The following is a 19,238-nucleotide window of genomic DNA, read 5'->3' on the forward strand; positions in this document are numbered from 1 at the left end:
TTTCTCCACTATTCAGTAGTACTAGTCATAGATCTATTAATAGCAATAAGTAATATTAGATATAAATTGTATGCAGGCATTGTACTCATCCTCGCATATTACATTATTTCACCCTCAAAATGAATCTATGAACTAGAAAATTGAGTCTAAAGAACACTAGAGGCAGTATTCAAACCCAGAAATTCTAACTTCAGGGCCCCTGGTCTTAATCACTACAATATATTTAATAGATACAATAACATTTTACCCAAAGTAAGGTAAAATCCAGATGCAAATTTAGGAAATTCATGAATACTATGTACATGAATACTATGAACAAAGAATACTATGAAGAATGGTTACTTCTCTTTTAACATCAAGCTGGATGGACACTAAAGCATAAAACCTTGCTTGATTTTTTTTTTTTTTTTTTTTTTTTACAAAATTTGCCTGTGAATGGGCAATCAAATGCTGAAGCAACCTTGATTTTGACACCTGGGCAGAAAATAGCTTTACTGGCCAATATCTGCCCCATGCTTTATCCCTTTTGCTTTCCCTCACTCCCTCCCTTAAATTTTTCGTTAAAGAGATAATTCACCCAGGCTAATATCTAAGGGCATGTTAGAACTAGAGGATACTTAAATAATAAAAGAGTTATGGTACACCATTTAATGAGAATAATACCAAACTAAAAAACTAATATTTACACATAGGCAATAACAAACACTTTGATTTATATTTCAAGTTTTCTGCATAAAATTTTTGGGATTAATTTATTGTAATATCTTTTATTCCCTCAGGGAGGTACCCACCTGCTGGTTCCTAAAGCTGAGTCCTCAACTGTGGGGTGTACATACTCAGAGAATGTTCAAGATGCCCCATTGAGTTAAAGGAAGAAAATATTAGAATTTCTACTTGTATTTATTTGTAATTATAAGTCAATTATCTTATAAATGTATAAAATATAGATGGTCTTGGAAGATCTCATCCAGGCCATGTATCAGATGGTCACATATTAGTCACTCAACATCCAGAGGGAAGAGTGGGATATCCAAAATGTCTAGGGACTGGACGTGAAATTTTCACTCATTTTTCTCTCTGTTGGTGTATAGCAATCATTTGTAGTTTACTTGTATTCACCTAAGTGAATTTATAAATTATATCATACAGTTTTAAACAATTTAATGATAATAAAATGAGTAAGTGGCTTAAAATGTTTGGATTAAGAAATTGCAGATTGAAAATAACAGCAACAATGCAAGCCCAACAAAACTGAGAACATAGAGAATCTAACCATTTTAATAGATAAACTCTTTATTAGCCATGCTGCAAAGTAAAAATCAGGCGTCAACCTCAAAGCATTTAAAATTGTGAGGGAGACTGTTCAATCTATATATTTATGTTTATTCTAATTAATTATGAACCTCCTCCTAAGGGCACATTATACCTTGATGGTTTATAAGTAAATAATCGTATGATACCATCATGACTAAGAGGTAGTGATTTAATTTCTCTAACAATTGCTCTAAGATATAGTTCTTAAACAAGTACTATTCAAAATTTCTCTCAAGGTAGAATAAAAATTTAGAAAACACTTTTGAAAATTCCTTAATTCAATTATAAAAATACTTATTTTGCCTGCTGCCTACAAAAATATGGTCAGAAGCTAAAATACTCTCCTTGGTTGGACAAAAGAGTTTCAAGGCCCATAAAGCATAAAAATATAGTTTTGAAATTCTCTTCCTCCATTTGAATCTATATATGTTTATAAAGCAAATTTTTCAATAATCACAGCTTTTAAAGCCAGTTTTAAAATAAATAGAATTTAAACCCAGATCTTTGAATTTCTGTAATATAGTATATTAAGCCAATATATTTTAAACCTAAAGTTGTTTAATTTTTTTCTTACACTAAGTTAATAAAAATGTTAATAATATAGTAAACCTATTTTCAAACTGATGGTATTTACCTTATCAAGTTTTTTTCCTGGACACATAAGCCTTCATTTTTCAACCTCATTTGCAGTAAGATCTGAATAATTTGACTGAATTCTGGGTAATGAAATGTAAGTTCAAAAGTTGTGCATTATTTCTGAGCCTAGCTCTTAAGCCTTCATGTGCAATATTTCAGATTTTACTTTCCTTTTTAAAAGTGACTTTGGAGGCAACTGTGGCAACATTATAAGACAAACTCATCTTGGAATTACATGAGAGAAAATAACCTATGAAAACACAACCCACATTGGACTCTAATGTGAACAAGAAATAAACTTTATCATTATAAGCTAGTGAGAGCTCAGTATTGTTACCACCAGAGAGGCAATTCTACACAGACTTCAACAATATGCTCTTAATAATATGTAATTTTTAATAGCATATTGAGACCCCAAAATTTTATACCATTAAATATAATAAAAGTATTTATATAATACTGTTTATTTCATCTTTTTCACAATTTTAAATTTTCACTTTCCATGTCTTATAATATATGTAATGTATTTCTGCAGTAGTGTAGCTATACATCTGTTGCATGCTAAAGGTATTTTTTCTTCTTAACTAAATAATAAAAAATTGGAGACAATTAAATATGTTTTATTAACAAATTTTCATCACCAACTACTTAAATAGCCATAAAATACCCCTAGACTTATTCTCACAAAACTATATAATATGCTTAAGCCCTAAGCAACAAGAAGTGAATGTCAGTTACATCTTACATCCACCCACAACTGTCTTAATCTTTAGTTGATATAGGTCACCATACCAGAAACCAATAATTTGCTAAAAATAGAAGGTATTCATATCAAGGAATTAAACCAGTTACTCTGTGTAGCTAGCGAGTATTCTTTAAAGCAATATGTCTGAGAAATACAATGATTAAATTTCACGAGGAAAAAAGTTAAAAACAAGTGAACACAAATTTGTATCTAGGATATATCTATACATATACACACACATGCATCTATATACATATGTAGATGTGCATATACGCAAATGTGTTTGTATGCCTAACATACACATATACTACAGTGGATAGAGTCACACAAACATTTTTTAATCCTAGAGCCTATTTGACTATCCAGACTGAAAGTAACTAGAAGTGAAATTAAGCCTTAACTACAAGAACAAACTAAAGATCTTGGGTCTCATTTAGTTGAATCAAATCAAGATCAAATGTTTGTTTCAATGTTTTGATAGAAAATTTCTGTTCTTCTTATATACGAAAGCCAGAGAGTTCATTTTCTAGTTTTTAACACCTGTACGCATTGCAGGTGTAGCTGGTAAGCTCAAAGAGAATGTCTTCTTGTGGACTGTCTTCAAAATGTACTAATTTCAAGAAGTTTGTGACTCTTAAAAATAAGATTAAAAGCAGTAGGACGCGTTGCCTTTGAAATATTTGACACTGTTGATAGCTATGAGCTCCCTGGACCCTCGTGGCCGCAGTATCTCCTGTGTGTGTTATTGGCCAAATATCATACCATCTCTTACCCTATTATTCAATCAAAAGTTTAGTCTTTCACGTCACTTTGTGAGAGTTTCAAATGCTTTTTCAGAAAGCCAAGACCAACATCTTAACACCACAAAACCTCCACAAAAGTGGAGGAAGCGACGGCCTCCTCTCACCACCAAGGAAAACCCTTCGAAACAGCTCTTTTACTCATTGTCAAAACGGTCATGCTATGGACAGAGTGTCTGTGTTCCCTTCAAATTTGTATGCTGAATCCCTAATCCCTAATGTAATGGTATTTGGACATAGGGCCTTTGGGAGGCAAGTAGGTCATAAGAGCCCTCATGAATTGGGATTAGTGCCCTCATAAGAAGAGACCTGAGAGAGATGATCTCTCTCTCCACCATGTGAAGATACAGCAAGTAGGTGACAGCCTGCAAGCCGGGAAGAGGGCCCTCACAGAAACCTCACTGGCCAGCACTTTGATCTTGAACTCTTTAGCTTCCTGAACTGTGAGAAATAACTGCTGCTTAAGGTACATAGTCTGTGGTATTTGGTGATAGCAGTCTGAACTAAGAGAAGTGGTGATTAAACACCCAAGCTCTTTTAACATAGCAAGCTATATGGATATGAAATTTATGTTGTAAATGTTGTAAACGTCCTGGGCCAACAGGACATTTGGTTATGAAATCCATTTTGTAACTCTGCCATCATTACTTCTTGGAGGTAATTCAGTCCATATCAGTACTTCTGGCAAGGGGAACTGTAAATCTCCCCTTCATCTCTCTCCTTCAGTGGAGTTGCCTATTGATTACAGAGATGACATTTCAGGTTGCCATATATCTATCAGTCAATGTAGAAATCTTTGTAATGCATAATGTAACTCAGGTCAAGGAAGGGATAAATGCTTTCTTGGAATAATAAGGTCATGGCTATTCGTTATAAGAACAAGTAACAAAGTTTTCACACTAGAGTGTATATGAATTTTTTATATCCTAGATTATTAGGGAAGATGTAAGCTATTTCAGAAAGAAGTGGCAAGATGTGCTTGATTTTAGGTACTCTATAAAATGTCAAAGGTAGCCCCAAGTGCCTATTCTCCTCATTTCACGCTTGCCCCTGAATACAGAACCAGGATTCAGAAACCACAGTTCAGTTCATGCTTCTCTGGCACTTACAGAACTGTGATGATTAAGCCAGGAAGGAAATAGCCAAGAAAGCCAGTGAGGCTGTGGCACTCTCAAGACAGGAAAATGTGTGTTAACATGGCCTGAGATATTATAATTTGCATAAACAAGAGACACAGTCCTTAGGATTTGACCTCCACACACCACGCACTTTGCCCCACCCCACATTCACACAACAGGTACAAGAGGAAGATATAGTCAAAGGAGAGAGAATTTCTGAACATTAGAATGATACAGATAAATCTCCCAGGCGTATGTCCTACTCACACCAGTCTCTGTAAGGGGGGATAGGGGTAATCAAAGAGATTCTCAGGGAGCAGGGAAAGAAGGAGTGGCCAGATGACTACATAGTGCAATAGAGTTCTCCTACTTTAAAGGATTGACTACTGAAGAAAAAGAAAAAGATATATTGGTCTACACAAACTGCTATGCAGGTTTCCACAGACTGGGCGGTTTAAACAGTGAAGATATATTATCTTAAAGTTCTAGAGGCTGGAAGTCCACAACCAAGGCGCCAGCAGGCAGGACTGTTTCTGATGGGGTAATTTTTCTTTTCTTTCTTTTTTTAAATTTTACTTTAAGTTCTGGGATACAGGTGCAGGATGTGCAGATTTGTTACACAGGTATACATGTGCCACGATGGTTTGCTGCATCTATCAATCTGCCATCTAGGTTTTAAGCACCACATGCATTTATCTTAATGCTTTCCCGCTCTTTGCCCTCCACCCTCTGACTGCCCCTGGTGTGTGATGTTCCCTCCCTGTGTCCATGTGTTCTCACTGTTCAACTTCCACTTATGAGTGAGAACATGTGGTATTTGATTTTCTGTTACTGTGTTAGTTTGCTGAGAATGATGGTTTCCAGCTTCATCCATATCACTGCAAAGGACATAAACTCATCCTTTGTTTGTGGCTGCATATTATTCCATGGTGTATATGTGCCACATTTTCTTTATCCAGTCTATCATTTATGTGCATTTGGGTTGCTTTCAAGTCTTTGCTATTGTAAATAGTGCTGCAATAAACATCTGTGTGCAGATGTCTTTATAGTAGAATGATTTATAATCTTTTGGGTATATCCCCAGTAATGGGATTGCTGAGTCAAGTGGTATTTCTGGTTGAGGAGTTGCCACACTTCTTCTGCATAGTTGAACTGATTTACAGTCCCCTGGTGGGGTAGTTTTTCTTGGCTTTCAGGGCGCTGCCTTTTTGCTGTGTCATCACACTGCCTTTCCACTGTGTGAGTGCAGAGAGAGACAAAGAGCGCTGGTGCTTCCTTGCCTTCTCATAAGGACATCATTCCTACTGGATTAGGGTCCCACCCTATGACATTTACATTGAGTTAGCTTCTCAGAGGCTCTGTCTCCAAATACAGTCACTTTGTGGGGTTAAGACTTTAATCTATAAATTTTGAGGGGACACAATTCTGTCCATAACAGGAGTTATCAGATGTAAAGAACCTAAAACATTACAGAATAAAATGACAGAATAGAAATGAAGCCAGGGATTGTGTTATGCAAGTACATGTATCTTACAAGGTCCTGACCAAAATTACATTGGCTCAACTTTAATTCTGAACCCAGTGGCCAAGGCAAAGAGGTAAACACCATCAGTTATAGAACCCACCATGTCAATACATTTTTATTGGCTACTCAGGAGAAACAAAGTTTTTCTTAGCCAAGGCCTGATAGATATTTTCTGTATTTCACTTATACCTTTAGAGTTAAAGTAAAAGCTGGCTTAATAATATTGTACCTAATTAGATTTCTCATTAGAAGCTTATAAAATAAATGCAAAACAATTATTTAGTAAAAGTGATTCTGTGAAAGATAATGTAGGCTAATCATATTTAATAAAACTTTCAATCAGTTAAACTTGACAGTTGTTTTTATAGCTCTAAAATAAGTAATGAATAGTATGAAATTGCTTTTCACTTTCTAACCTTTGCTACACTACCCACCACAGTGCATACTTTTAACCAAAAGAAAATGCCAATATTTTCAGATTATATGGATACAAAGAGGCTTTTTCTTTCTATGTCTATTCACCATCGAAATGCTTAATTTTGTTTTTATTTTACACATTTGAAAAGGTAGTTTGAGGACTCCAGAGCAACAACTGACTTACTTAAACCATATATGAAATTCTTAGAGTTGTATAAAAGGGTGAAGAAATAAATATATGTGTAAAACAATGTATCATAAACAGACTTAATCATAAGAAGTAATGACTCTATGGCCCAGCTCCCTGTTTATAAATTAAAGCCTCTGAACTCAAGGATTGGATACAGAAAAGAAAATGACTATTTCTGTGTTAGTTTAATAAGTTCCAAATTAAAATGTTATGTCAGTTTTCATGTGTGCTTAAAACTTTAGTAACCAATAGGTGCTGGTGTAAAGGGTGACATTAGGCACAAAATAGGCTTTTGAATATAACCAGGGATCTCAGGAGGTTCTCTCTAACCTCAACATTTTGCCACCTCTCTTGCAAAGGTACTCATCTTCCCTGCCTATGAATCAGTGAGTACGTGGCTTCCTAATCTTTTAACATTTATTCTCTATTTATTCAGCTAACAACTGTCATCTTAAAATGCAGGGAAATCCTTGACTGTAAGACAAGCAATGGAAAATATGCACAGATCGTTCCAAGGCAAGGAAGCAGGATGCACTGATCAGAAAATTCAGACCCAAAGTGATGTATCAAGGCTTTTCTCAGTCAGGTCCCAAATTCTCTCTTCTCTCTGTTCTAAGTGAAATATCAGTTAGGAATTAACCTATATTAATTTTCACCTCCAGAATATATATTAAATATTTTCCAGAGTCAGAATTTTCTTTGAAATTTTGATGTTAAAGACACTTCTGCTGCCTTGTGACATTTTCGAGTATTGTAATATTTCATTGTAATTTAATCAATATGTGTTTACGTCTCCTGCATGAAAATGAAACCCCTTCAGGGCAGTCATCTAGCCCACACATCTTTTAACTCCATGTAAAAACTAAGAATGTTGTCTTTTATGTAGAGAAAGAAAATGCCAGACAGGAGTAGGCTTGGTGTTGGGATAGATTCTAATCCTCAGCCTGTTAGTCTAATCTCTAACTATATTATTTCTGACCACTGATTTAACTCTGTTGTGTGGGAGAGTGAAGTTGGCTGACTGGCTACTAGGTTCAGAGCAAACAGCTGATTCCATTTACATGGGTTTGAGGTTTTAGTGTTCCTGGCCTTGTTTGCCGAAACCTTTCTTCAGAAAACCTCTGCTTTCAATACCCTTAAGAAAATGCAATGGGAAGATCAAGGGAAGGATCACTTTTAAGCTGGGTGCAAAACCCTAAGCTCACTTAGATATCCCCAGCTTATTCCACTGTTGGACAGACTCATGTTCTTGGGCAAACACAACTGTTTTTCCTGGCTCTCCCCCTCAAATATGCAGACAAATCCTCGATGGCAGTAACAGCTAGAGAAAAGTTTATAGCCGACACTGTTAAAGGGAAGTCAGCGACATGAGTCCTGTTTACTGGTGCCAAACTGTATAGTCAGTCCAATATTAGGAAAAAAAGTTCAGCATTCAAGGCTTGCTGTTGATGACCACGAGTGGTTTTATTCTTTTATGAATTGAACTTGTTAGCTGCAATGGTTAGGGGAGGGTTTGTCCAGAGTAATTTTGAAAAAAATAATGAACAGAGGTCATTTCGTTTGTTTATTTTAAGACATGCTTGTGCAAAGAGAGCATTATAGCTACCAACACACAAAAAGAGAATCTGTTAGGTATACTGGCAGGCCTGCTGGAGAAGACGCAGACAACGAAAAGCAAAAGTGTAGAAGAAGAGGTAGAATGTGCTATGCAGCATTTTATACTGAGCTGGTATAAGTAACTCATAATAAGTGGCAATCTTTATTTTTGTTTCTGGATCCAGTCTTCGATACTCTTCCAGCTTTGGTCTTAAAAATTCTCCCTTCTGCTGCCATCATTTCAGCTGTTGTTGCCTGTTATCACTATGAGGGTTCTGTAAGTACAAGTTCAATATGGAATATTGGAGTTTCTTCTTTCTGTAACTATTATGTTGTCAGAGCAAAAGTCTTGTGTAATATGAGAAACATAATTTCAATTTTACGAAGAAAATAATGACTCTTCAAGCTGACTTAAAGAACTCAACAATTTAAATGAAGAGCAAAGAACCCCTACTTACATATGGAGTATACCTGGGATATACTTGATGTGTATACATCAGAGGAAGTATGGATAAATGGTCATTTATCAATGTCCTGTGTTAACATAGCCTCATCAGCCCCAGCATTTGTGATGAAAGCATTTGTTTATCATTTCGTATCATTAGATCTTTTAATAACATGGTGATTGTTTTATTAGGAAGTTCAGAACTTTCTCTAGGATTCATGGAAAAATGCATTCCTTAATTCCCTGGTCTTAAAATATTTTACGGAATTAGAATCAGTGGAATTTTCATAGCTTAAACTACTGTTGTAAAAGAAACATAGTATACTCTTTGATAATCAATCCACTTTGGGTGCTGGAGGAATGAAAAATTAATGGCTTTAGTGACAAATTATCTTATTTGGAATTGATGCATATTTTGCCAAAGTGCAAACTATAGATGCAAACAAAATAAGGCAAACATTGATTTTATTATGCACAGGATAACAAGGTTAAATAATTTTTTGCCTCTCATTTGTTTGGGGTATACAGGCTGTAAAGAGATCTGTTCTTTGAAGAATTTATTTTTTCTCTCAACTCTGTAAGTTGAAGAGTGGTTTTCCTGGCCTTGCTTAGAATCACTAGGGTAGTTGCTGTCAGACGGCAGCTGTATAGACTGGGCTGAAAGGTGCAAGGTGGCTTTTTTACATGTCTGGTAGTTAATGCTGTCTGTCAGCTGAGGTACCTTGGGTCTTCTTATCTGGACTCCATCTCAAAGAGCTCACTAGACAGTTGTCCTTCTTCTCATATCCTCTTCTTCTACATTATTTTGGAGTCTCTAATTCCTCAAGCTGCTTGGGATATTTTGTAACTTTTCTAGTCTATTTCTTATCTAAAGGATGTAGATACCTCATTCTTTAAAAAATCTTTTCCTCTAACACTATGCTGGAGTCATTCTGGTTTTTAGCTACATTTTTTGCCACTTATTTTTGTATTTCTGTCATCTTTGTGACCAGTTTGTATTTCTGGTTTGTGCATATTCATACTTTGGAGTTACTCTGCAAAACAGAATAATGTAGCAAATTCTCCACAACAAAGTGTTTAATTTACTTAGTCCTGAGATATGTACTGGGCTTCTTTGCAAATGACCTTTTCACTTCTGTGCCCTACAAAGGAATCTCTTTTATATTGTTTGTTTCTTTTTCAATGTCAAATGCATCTGACTATTTTATTTTATTATTTTCTTTTTGAGACAGGGTCTTGCTCTGTGGCCAGGCGCCAGGCTGGAGTGCAATGGTGCAATCTTGGTTCACTGCCACCTCCGCTTCCCGGGTTCAAGCAATTCTCCTGCCTCAGCCTCCCGAATAGCTGGGACTACAGGCTCATGCCACCATACGCAGCTAATTTTTGTATTTTTTTAGTAGAGGCGAGGTTTCACCATGTTGGCCAGGATGGTCTCGATCTCTTGACCTGTGGTGGGATTACAGGTGTGAGCCACTGTGCCCGGCCTATTTTATTTTTAAATGTACACTTCTTCATATAAATTAAAAACCTCTTAGAGTTTCGCTGTCTTTCTTACATATTTTTTCCTCTCTTAATAGAGAAATATGATCCACTGGATCCATGTGAACGCAGCCTCTTTAAAGCTCTTGCCAATGAGCTGCTGGCCACTTTTTGCTGCTTGTCATTCAAGCACTTTGACACTGACCTAAAGCTATTTTCATAAGTGACTATTCTATACTTCATTTAATTTTGGGGAGTCTACCAATGATGTCCAGGACTGAATGTAATCAACATCCCAAGAAGCAGAAGGGTATGTTGAACCTAGCAGAAGCATCTTGAATGTGTACTCTATTTATCACCATGAAGTCTGCATTCCCTTTTTTGTTTTTTGGGTTTTTTTTTTTTTTGGCTTAGGAAGATAACTGCAAAGTTTTTCTTTTTTAAGATCATGTTTCTAACTAGCAAATATCATGAAAACCTCAAATTATCAAATAACAGTAGAATTATTAAGCACTGTAAAAAGTCCTCTTAAGTAATATTTTTTCCTAATCACAATTAAAGACAATAAATAAATGGAAATTGCTTCTTTGAATTAATTGCAGTGAGATGTGTTTTATATGATCATCTTGTCTTAACATTATTGTTGCTATTTATCTTTAAATCTCCTTGAATAAACTCTGTTCATTTTCTCTTGAGTAAAATTTATTTCTCAATTTTCAATGTAAAATTTGGTTTAATTTATGATTTAAATAGCATGGATAATTAAATATAGTGCCTTTCATCTGGGGTCAAAATTGGTTGAGGAACAGTAAAAGGAAGAAATTTTAAAAACTTGACTTAGTTTTGATCTATTGCTTGGAAACTGCAAAACAACTTTATCTGGTGAACTTATCAAAAACTTATTATTATTTATGTTTATCTTTTTCCAAGTGACTTTTTCAAAGAAGAACACAAGGATCTTCTGACAATTTTCAGATTTTCTTAGTGAAAAAATATTAAATATGTTAGTGTCGTTGTTTTGTGCTGCTGTAACAAAATATCACAAACTGGATAATTTATAAACAATAAAATTTGATTTGACACATAATTCTGGAGGCTTGGAGGTTTAAGATAAAGGGCTGCATCTGACGAGAGCTTTATTGCTATGTCATAACATGGCAGAAGGCATCACAATGGCAAAAGTGCACAAGAGCTGAATTCATTTTTATAACAAACCCACTCCTGCCATAATGTCATTACTCCATGCATGAGTGCACAGCCTCATGACCCAATCACCTCTTGAACAGTTCACACTGTTGCGGTGGAGGTTTAGTTTCTAACTCAAGAACTGTGTGGGACACATTCAAACCATAGCAGTTAGGGCAAGGAAATTGAAAGAATGAGACATTAAGAGTATAGGAGAAAAAAACAAAACCAAACATCAGCAGGAGAAAGAAGAGTGTTTGAATTTCAGTGGTGACTGAGGTTGGATGCCGCCTTAAGAATGAATGAAGCTCTAAGAGTGGATGGCCTCTCAAAGGTCACTTAGTCTCCAAATTGAGAACAAAACAAGACCTTGGTTTCCTGAGGGATAATGGAACCCTTTCCACAGCAAACTACACTGCCTCCTTGGAAGTTATATGACACTTTCATGCTCAGCACTGGCACATTTCTGAAGTCTAGGGTTGCCTTCAGTTCCCTGAATTTGGTGGGTGGTCAGTATTATTTTACAGTAAGAGAAACAGAAGCTCCAAAGGGGTTAAGTGACTTGCAAAATGTCAAGTAATACTTCACAGGGCTCATTCTGAAACTCAGGGCTAATCTCGTTATTCAGATGTTATTTAGAGAAAAAATTATTTTATCTATTGTCAAGAAAAAGTTTTCTTATTTTCAAGAAATATTGTTAAGTTCTATGTTTACAAGGGATTACGAAACAGAGCAATGATGACTTTGCACATAACTTCTCTAATTTAAAACGTGTGAGGGTTGCACATTTTAAAAAGCCAAATTAATATTTTTCTCAAGTTCTTTCAAGTTTTTGAGGAATCATATACTTATATGGAGATATTTACCTATGACAATCACTATTCCTATGACATCTATTCTGGCCTGCAGAGCTGCAGAGTGGAGAAGACACATTACTTATTATTCTACAAGAAAACTGGAAAGATGTTAGCTTTGAGTTCTAATATTTCCAGATGGTAGAAATCGAAAGCAGGCTTCCTTTCCTTGCTTGTTTCTCCAAAGTTTTATGCAGCAGTAAATAAATTCTTATTTGCTTGTGCTACATTTTATTGCAGAGTGCAAAAGGATTGAGGCAACACATTTCTCAGGGAATGATTCTTTGCTCAGCGTACTTTTAAGATTGAGTTCTGTTTCTGTCTTCAAAAAGAAACACATAGCTCACAATTTTAGCTTCAAGAATACTATAGAATTGTGTTGATTCTTTGGTTTTATTAACTTTTCCAATAAGACATTTCTAAAACCTGCAGAAAATGCTCTCAATTTCTATTTCCACAAAATATGGTAGAAAAGCACAATATTTCTTCCCCGTAATCGTTAAATATTAAAATTGCACTCACATAAGTAAAAACTTAGCACACTTATTTTTCTTGCATGTTGAGTAATGAATCTCTTGGCAATTTTGGGAAATATCCTTGGAACTCTAAATTCATTCTAAAAAATGCTGATTTCTAATTGGGAATGTGATCATAAAGGAAACAAAATTGACAAATGAATTTTGTTTACAAATATTTAATTTCAACTCATTTTCTCATCTATAATTTTGATTACATGTATCAGTAGAAACCATATTTCAGCCATGGTCCTTACTGGATAGTGTTCCTGGGCCTTTCTTAATATACTGAGAAGAGACTCTGTACTGTTTATTCAGAGGAGTTGAAAAGAATCTGCTCATTAAACACCTAGAATGTATGTGAAACCTGGTCCTAGAATATGACAAAATGTAATAAAATTGTTTCTCTCTGCATTATGTGTTCAACATCTCCAACCTAGCTTTGACATAAAATATAGAAGGCAATTGTTGTACAGTCATTTCAATGGTTTTTGTTTGCTTTTACCACTATGCCTGCTAAAAGTGAACACCTGTGTTCTATAGCTCCAAATGTGTGGATAATAAGTATTATAAAGACCTAGAATTTTCCCAGACCTGCAGGCATCAGGTGTCTAATCTCAGGTGAAGCAGGAGTCAGCATTTACCTGAGAATGGTACTTGGAAAAAATATCAATTATATTCACTAAGATATAGCTGTAAATATCCTCCTTCTTCAGGGAGAGAAATGGGATAGGGACTACGGACCTGGGAGAGGTGATAGAACCTGCTAACTTCTCTGGTTCACTTTTGTAAACATATGCTGAGTATCAATCACATACTAGGTGTTTCCCTCGGCACCTCTATGCAATGATGAAAATAACACAGAGACACAGTATTTGATCAAGGCATAAAAACCACAATGTCATTTGCTTTTAGTCCTTAACTTGTGTCAGGGTAGTCCTCCTAGAGCAGTGATTCTTGAAAGGTAAACATAAGACGGGAAATGAAGGGTGGAAAGGGGTGCAAGTGGAGATGGCAACCTGAACAAAGGCACAGAAAGAGAAACATGGTGTACGCATAGGAGAGTAGTGCCTACAGGGAGCTTTAATTAATGTGGCATAAAATCCACAACCAAAGAATATGGGAAGTAACTGAAGAGGGAGGTAGAAGCCCGTTACCAGGGAGCTTAGATTGACCCCTATGAGCGATGGCAAAGGGGCATGGAAGACTTTAAGCAAGATCACCAAATGGTCAAATTTGCGTTTAGATGGATCAGACTGCATTTTGTGATGACCGGATTGGAATGAAGCAATACTAGAGGCAGGCAGATCAGTGAAGAGGTTGTTACAGAAGTCCAGGCACAGTTGATAGTGGCATTAGCCTTCATAGCACTTGTCACTGTCAAATAATTATTTTCTCATTCTGTATATACATATTTAATGTTGTCTTCCTTATGGAAATAATAAACACCACTGTGGCAGTGAATGTGACTTTGTCACCATGATGCCCTCCAACATCTCACACATTCCTGATAGTTACTGATTACTGAATAATCGATTACGAATGTAGGAGCTAGTGATCTGAATGAAAAACATGGGACTAAGTTCAGAGCAAGGGTTAGAGTTTTAAAATATTCAAGAGATGCCAACCAAAGTTGACATCTGGGTGCCTATATGTATTTTAAGGGTCTCACTCTGTCACCCAAGCTGAAATGCAGTGGCGTGATCTCAGCTCATTGCAACCTCCACCTCCCTGGTTTAAGTGATTCTCCTACCTGAGCCTTCCGAGTAGCTGGGATTCTAGGGCCCACCACTATGCCCAGCTAATTTTTGCATTTTTTGTAGAGACGAGAGTTCACCATGTTGATCAGGCTGGTCTCGAACTCCTGACCTCAAGTGATCTGCTCACCTTGGCCTCCCAAAGTGTTTGATTACAGGTGTGAGCCACCGCACACAGCCCTGGATACCTGTATTAATTAGACTGCAAGAATCTCCAGGCCTAGGCATAGCATAGTGTTAAAAATGTTAACTTGAACTGCCTTTAGTTCAAATCCCAGGACTGACTCCCTAGCCATGTGTCCCTGAGTCAATGATTTAATCCATTTTGGCATTTAAAGTGCTTTGGTTTGCTCAAATGCAAACTGAGAATAAATATGAGTACCTGCCTCATCATGCCATTCTGAAAATCACAGGAGTTAATGCTTGTAAAGTACTTAGAACAAACCCTGGCAGACAACATATGCTTGATGAAAAGCTCAGATTAAATTCTCATGAAGTCATTAGTCACTAGTGATGGTTTCATTGCGAAGAGGCGATTTTGCTTTTAAATCTCAACCATACACTTCATTTGATCTGCAGTCCTCCTCGAAAGGTTTAACTGTCTTTATTTAACAAATGGCAAGTCAGAAGCTCCAAATGAAGTGGTGTGATAAACTTCACACAGATTGTCATCGCCCAAACTGGCCTCAGAGCAGGGAGGTTTTGATCCTCCAATAATGCTTTCTACTATCTCCAAGGAGAAGTTACTGCTGGCTGTATGGTTGTAAAGAGTTTAAACCTTAACTTTTACCTAGCTACAAAAACATATGATTGATAAATCATGTCACACCTAAGACCCATTTAACTAGTGCAGACATGCCTAGTTACCTGATATAAACACTAAAGTTTTAGGAAAATTCATCAGACATGGGATTTTTGTTATTGCCCATTAAAGATCCATCTTACACAAATTTTAATGAAAATATTTTGTATCTAAAGTTAATTTTTAGGTAATTAATTTTGTTAACTGTGAGTCTCTCCTTTACTTAAGATTCTAGTTTATAGAGGTTTTCATCAATTTACATCTTCGAATGAGAGAGTTTTGTGTTCACTAGGTACTAATTTTTCCATCACTTTTCTTGTAGAGCATTAGAAAAAAATGGAAATAAAATAATGGAGAGATAAAAATGGAGGGAAAGAGAATAGAGGAGTGTGGATAACGGTTTTACACTTCAGCTTTGGGAAAAATAAAGGAAATTAAATAAAAATAGCCCTGAGTTCTAAAAATGTCATTGAGTGCATATCTGGGGTGATGAACTGGGTATGAATGGAGGAAGCCTAACAAGGCTGAGATGTGTGCTCTGTGGCTTTCCAAAATGTGCTGGTCAAAATCACTTACCAACTCAATTCCAGCTATTGGAATTAAATCAAGGTCATCCAAAGCTTTATCTACCACAAGTTACCTTGAATGGCTACAACGAATAAAGAAAGAATTTAGACAGGGTCTCAGAAGTGACAGTCAAAACTTCATAGAAGTTCTGACAGGAATGGAATATGGACAAGGAATCAATCTCTGTAATATGCCAGTAAAGAGAGTCATTCTCTAGTGTGCTTTGTGGATCAGAACGATTTCTGAAGGTTTGTTATCTGTCTGCTGGAGAAGAATAGACATCGAGAATAAGCTTTCATAAAATTGGAGCTTCCCTTTCTCTTTCTGCCATCTTGGATCCTGTGGAGGCCTGCTGGGAACAGGACTTCTAAAAGGAAATATTGTCGGGAAGCCTGTGGTCCGAGACCATTTTTGCTGGCTATAAGTAGGGTCTCCGGAACCAAAGGGCACACACAGCTCTTCTTAAAATTGAAGGTGTTTATGCCCGAGATCAAACAAAATTCTATTTGGTCAAGAGATGTACTTACGTATATATAGCAAAGAACAACACAGTGACTCCTGGTGGCAAACCAAACCAAGCCAGAGTAATCTGGGGAAAGGAAACTCGGGCCTATTGAAACAGGGGCATGGTTCGTGCCAAATTCCAAAGCAATCTTCCTGCTTAGGCTGTTGGACACAGAATCCGAGTGATGCTGTACCCCTCAAGGATTTAAAGTAGTGAAAACTCAATAAAGAAAAGTGGATTTGTGCACTTGTAAAAAGAAAGAAAGAAAAAAATGTATATAACAGTTTGTTTCTTTTGATTATAAAACATATTGATAGAATTTTATGCCTTTTTTCTTTGTTGTTTTGTACCTTTCCTATACGATATTTCTAGGGATTTGTTCTTTTGTTTTATAAGAATATTGATCAAGGATAAATTTGTGGGTAACAGTGAACTTTTCCACAAATAGTTTGAGAAGTACTGTCTTAAAGAATTTTTTTTCCTACAAAATGTAGCAAATTTACCACCATCTCACTAAAACTGTAGAAGACTTTCGTCAAAGTAAAAGATAGTATGTGAAAGTAAACTTTATATTGTCCAACATTCCTATTTTAAGATGGGCAAAATGTTACTGACAATTAGGTAATGTGTTGAAAATGTATCCTTTTAATTTTGACATACGTGAAATATATAAGGACTTTCTTAGTTGCGTTAATGTTTCTGTTTACTAATCATTGCTTTATCCTATCATTATATAATTTTTAACAGCAATTTGTTTTGCAACAATACTTTTGGGTATATAGTTCCTCAGTTGAGAGGAATATACAGCATTTTATATTTTCAAACGGTACCCTTGGGGTAAGAGGTCCCGTATATTAATTACCTACAGAGTAGCACACAAAGTTGTTTGGATTTTTTCTCAACTTACTGGCTTTAAAGGGGGCGGTGGCTCACGCCTGTAATCCCAGCACTTTGGGAGGCCAAGGCGGGTGGATCACGAGATCAAGAGATTGAGACCATCCTGGTCAACATGGTGAAACCACGTCTCTACTAAAAATACAAAAAATTAGCTGGGCATGGTAGCACGTGCCTGTAATCCCAGCTACTCAGGAGGCTGAGGCAGGAGAATTGCCTGAACCCAGGAGGCGGAGGTTGTGGTGAGCCGAGATCGCACCATTGCACTCCAGCCTGGGTAACAAGAGCAAAACTCTGTCTCAAAAAAAAAGAAAAAAGAAAAAAAAAGTATAGTAACGTTCATATTAAAGAACACATTTCCTTCAGTTTCTCCAGTGCTTTCAACGTCTGTAAACACTGCTGTTTTCTTTCTTGTTAGGAGCTGTGAGGGAAGTAGGCTTGGTGCTGAGTGATTTATTTCAAAAGAAAGACATATATATGAAAATTGTTCACCTCAGCTTTAAGGAAAGAATCTAAAACAATTTCCAATATTAGTAATATTGAAATTAGACTTGGGCAAGTAGGATCCCTGTTCTTGGCTACCTCTAGGCGATGTGCTCACACAGGGGACATACACACACACACACACATACACACACACACACACACACACACACCCTTTTAGATCATGCTCTGGGATTGAGGGACCCTGGGATTCCCTGGCCCAAGGGCCAAAGCCCGCTTCCAGGCCTTTGTGGCCACCATCCCTGAGTCTGTCATCTGCCAGGCAACTATGTCACCAGGATGAGCACCACAGTTCCGCAGGGAGGCCAAGGAGCCTCCTTCCCAAGCAAGGCAAGGGAAGTTGTGAACAGATATTTGAAGTGCTAGAGGTAAAGGACTTGGTTAGTAGGTGGGAAAAAGCCTTCTGACCCTATACTATTCAGCACAGAACTGCCTGTAGGACTGGCAAAGATCGAAAGTGTTACTGGTTGAAGGCTTGCCAAAATATGTTACTGGTTAAAGTAACAACAAAATATGTTACTTGGCATCTTGAACAAAGAACTGGACAAAATGCACAAACAAAGCAAGAATAAAGCAACAGAATCAGAGATTGACTGAAACTGAAAGTACACTTCATAGGTTGTGAGCAGGCCCAAGCATAGGGGCTCGAGAGTCCTGTTATTGAATTTCCTTGGGTTTAAATACCCTTTAGAGGTTTCTTTTAGTTAGGTGGTATATGACTTATGTAAATGAAAAGGATGAACTAAAGTTACCAAGTCATAGTGTATGCCTGTGTAAATGGAGAGGATACTTCCTGTCATAGCTGAAGTGTTTCAATTTGATTTATTTCTAGTAAGTCAGCATGAATCAGCCTTATGTTCCTTGCTTCCAGACCCCATTCCCCTGCCTCAGTGTCACCTAAGAGTTGAAAAAGATGACTGAAAACGAGCCTTCTCCAGCATTCATGGAGAGGCACAGCCTCTCTTAAGGGACATGTGGCAACATCAGGAAATGTTCTAAATTCATGTCCCACTTATGGGACTTTATCCCACAGATCTACTCCACATAATATATAAGCATGTCTGTCTCCATTGATTCATTGATCCAAAAAGCTAATTTAATATCTCCTATATTCCAGACACATCTAGGGTTCCAGGAATATAGCAAGTAGAGAAAAATAAGGTCCCTGTCTTTAAGGAGATTATAGTTTAGTGGAGAAAGCAGAGCATCAATAAACATGTTAAGAAATAAACAGGGTGGGTATGGTGGTTCACAACTGTAATCCCAGCACTCTAAAAGACCCAGGTGAGAGGATCGCTTGAACTTAGGAGTTTAAGACAAGCCTGGGCAACATAATGAGACACATTTTGAAAAAGAAAATAAAAAATAAAAATTTGCTGGGCATGGTGGC

At 36.7% G+C, this 19,238-nt stretch overlaps 1 pseudogene; it reads left to right on the top strand.

Annotated features, from left to right (window-relative positions):
• The first annotated feature begins 3,520 nt into the window (after nucleotides 1-3,520).
• LOC108588566 (large ribosomal subunit protein eL33 pseudogene) lies at nucleotides 3,521-16,658 on the top strand (annotated as a pseudogene).
• The last annotated feature ends 2,580 nt before the right edge of the window (nucleotides 16,659-19,238 follow it).

The sequence above is a fragment of the Callithrix jacchus genome, chromosome 16 (assembly GCF_049354715.1).
Source record: "Callithrix jacchus isolate 240 chromosome 16, calJac240_pri, whole genome shotgun sequence".
Taxonomy (NCBI): Eukaryota; Metazoa; Chordata; class Mammalia; order Primates; family Cebidae; genus Callithrix; species Callithrix jacchus.